Here is a 3660-nt window from a genome sequence, read left to right as displayed (position 1 = left end):
ACCAAGAACCCGATTGTCACTCTGACAGAGCTCCAGAGTTCCTCTGTGGAGATGGGAGAACCTTCCAGAAGGACAACCATCTCTGCACCAATCCACCAGTCAGGTGTTTGTGGTAGAGTGGCCAGACGAAAGCCACTCTTCAGTAAAAATTCCCCGCTTGGAGTTCGCCAAAAGGCAAATAAAGGACTCAGAATGCCAAGTTTCACATCTGGAGGAAACCTGCCACCATCCCTACTGTGAAGCATGATGGTGGCAGCATCATGCTGTGGGGATGTTTTCAGCTTCGGGACAAGTCTATGAATGTCTTTGAGCCCAGACTTGAACCCGATAAAACATCTCTGGAGAGACCTGAAAACAGCAGTTCAGTGACGCTCCCCATCTAACCTGACAGAGCTTGAGAGGATCTGCAGAGAATAATGGGAGAAACTCACCAAATACAGGTGTGCCAAGCTTGTTGCGTTATACCCAGAGAGATTCAAGGCTGTAATCACTGCCAAAGATGCTTCAACAAAGTACTAAATAAAGGGTCTGAATACTTATGTAAATGTGATGTCATGACGTTGCCCTCTTTGGGTATAGCAAGCCCCATCCCCCTCTCCCTGCCTCCCCCTTGCCTCCTTCAACTAGGCTGCTGTGGAGAGAGGTCGTAAATTCCTGAGAAGATCCTGCCACACTTGGCCGCATAATATAAGAGGCAGAGTAAATTTTCATAGAGCACAAAGGAATTCCTTCCACCTCACAGAACTTGAGGTACGAACAAATTTCATGTTCAGGAGGAAGTATAAAAGATCGGTGAAGAATCCAGCTACGAACTGGTCCGTTTGTTACAACTTGGGGAAGCTCATGGGAGACGGTGTGGCCACTTTACCATAAAGCTGTTTATATAATAGCCTCAGATATTAGGTTTACATCTAATTGTTGTATAAGATGAATGAGTGAGTATGATACTGTTTGTAAAATTGTGTAATATGATTTTGGACTGTTTAATGTCAATTCAATTCAATTTAATGATAGTAAAGACACGACAGTGATTTCAGTTTTTTTTCATAAGTTTGCAAATATGTCTAAACCTGTTTTTGGTTTGTCATTATGAGATATTGTGTGTAGATTGATGAGGGGGAAAAAAACAATTTAATCCATTTTAGAATAAAGCTGTAAAGTAACAAAATGTGGAAAAAGTGAAGGGGTGTGAATACTTTCTGAATGTACTGTATAGGACCTTGAATAGAGAAGTCACAGAATTTAAAATGTTCACATAATTGAGCCAGCAATTTAAGAGTATTGACAACAATTTGATTGGATGTGTAGTGCGAAGCTGTAAGTGGAAATTGGAGGTGACTACAGCTGACGAAGAGGAAGAGAAACAGGAGTTGGTTTCTGGTTGACACCAGTCAGTTACTGGTGTGCGAAGCCAGTAAACAATCTTTTGTATATTCGCTGTCCATTAATAATACATGCAGTTATGAAGGCCTAGCCCTCCATGTGTTTTCTCTCTCTGGAGGAATGCTTTACGTATTCTTGGACTCCCACCGCCCCATAAAAGTCACACTTATCCACTAAAGTGATCAAAGACTTTGGTAGAAAAAGAGGAAGACTGGGACAAATACAGAAATCTGGGCAATACATTCATCTTGACACAATTTATTAGCTAAAGTCAAATGGAGAATACTCCATCTCTGAAAGTCCAGTTTAAGTTTGCTTATCAGGGGAATAAAGTTATCCTCATGGAGAGAAGACATGGTACGGGTGATATTGATCCCTACATATTTAAAGCCAGACTTGGACATAGGAAATGGAATAGTTTCCCATGGAATGTGTAAAGCTAATTCATTAATAGGAAAACATTAACCTTAAAACTAGAAAACACACCAAACCTACGCAGTAGGTCTACTATATCAGGGACACACACTTCAGGGTCTGAGATGTATAAAAGCAAGTCATCTGCGTACAAGAAAACGTTGTGTTCCAGTCCCCATCTGTAGATACCACGTATTGAGGGTGTGGCCTTTAGCATAATAAAAGGGGTGTCTATCGCCAGGGCAAATAACAGAGGGGACATTGGACATTATTGGCGTCTGGCCCTTGATAATGGGAAATACTGTGAACAAAGTTTATTTGTAAGTACTGATGCCTTAGGTGATGAGTACAACAGTCGGACACAGGAAATGAAGTTTGCACCAAAGCCACATTTTCCCCGTACAGAGCATAAATATTCACATTCTACCCTGTCAAATGCCTTCTCCGCATCTAAAGAGATATTTACTGCAGGAGAGTGTATGACATTAAGCAGACGTTGACTGTTAGAAAAGGAGTGGCGACCCTTAATAGACCCATTCTGAGCCGTTGAGATGATGTCTGTCATAGTAGACTCTATTCGAGAAGTGAGCAATTTCAGTCAAATTTGTACATCTGCATTTGACAGTGAGATCGGTCTGTATGAGGCACACTCAGATGCATCTGTACCGGGTTTTAACAAAAGCGTGACCGACACCTCTGTCAGGGTTTGGTGTAAAACCACCCTGGTCCAGGGCGTTTTCAAACATTTCAAGCAGGAGGGGTGCCAGTTTGTAAGAAAACTTGATTGCGTAGCCATTTAGGCCAGGGGATTTCCCACTTTGCATTGCTGCAATATAATTAATAATCTCCTCTAACTGCAAAGGTTGATCAATTTCCTCTCTCTTCTCTGTACTAAATGGTAGAAGTTTCCAAATTGTCAAGAAAATCATTCAAAATGGAATCGCCTTCAGGTGATTCTGATGTGTAAAAATCTTAGTAAAATGTTTTGAAAGTATTATTCATTTCAATGGGACAACTTGGGGCGGCAGGATAGCCTAGCGGTTAGAGCGTTGGACTAGTAACCTGAAGGTTGCAAGTTCAAACCCCTGACCTGCCAAGGTACAAATCTTTCTTTCTGCCCCTGAACAAGAAGTTAACCCACTTTTCCTAGGCTGTCATTGAAAACAGGAATTTGTTCTTAACTGACTTGCCTAGTTAAATAAAGGTAAAAATAAAAACACCTGAGTTTTTGTGAATTTGAGGGAGTGAGGCAGATTTGCACTTGATTGATGTTAGAAGTCAACCAGCATTTTCTCCATGCTCGTAAACAAAACCGCGCTTGCAGAGGAGCTGCTGCTCAGCCTTATCTGTGGATAGTAAATTCTACTGAAGCCTATCTCTGTAAAGTTCTTGTGATGGAGAGGCGGAGTATTGTTAGTCTAATTCCAGAATGGCGTCGTTGTTTATTGAGAGTTTCCCAAAGTGTCAATGGAAAAATGTAATCTGCTATTTGTCTCAATAAAGACATCATTTGCATTCGATAGAACTCCTCGGGGGGGGGAGCATGTTTATTAATCAGAAACAACTACAAAGTCCCTCCTCATCATGAGTCGCGACTGAGCTGAGCCAAACTGCCTTTTGACGTCCCCTTGCCTGAGCCATGGAGGGAATAATAATATGGGGTGAAAAGGTGCGTTTTTTTTTACCAGAAATGTTTTGAGTTAGTCTGTATATATATACATATATACATATATATATATATACATCAAGAAACTTGTGAGAACCTCTGTTTTTATATTACTTTGAGGTATTAACAGACACTGGTAAATATTCCTATAATATTATTAAGTACTACTTTCTTACAGAGAAACAAACAGACAAGCA

Source organism: Oncorhynchus gorbuscha, linkage group LG21 (genome assembly GCF_021184085.1).
Source record: "Oncorhynchus gorbuscha isolate QuinsamMale2020 ecotype Even-year linkage group LG21, OgorEven_v1.0, whole genome shotgun sequence".
NCBI lineage: Eukaryota > Metazoa > Chordata > Actinopteri > Salmoniformes > Salmonidae > Oncorhynchus > Oncorhynchus gorbuscha.
Note: the sequence above shows the minus strand (reverse complement) of the source record.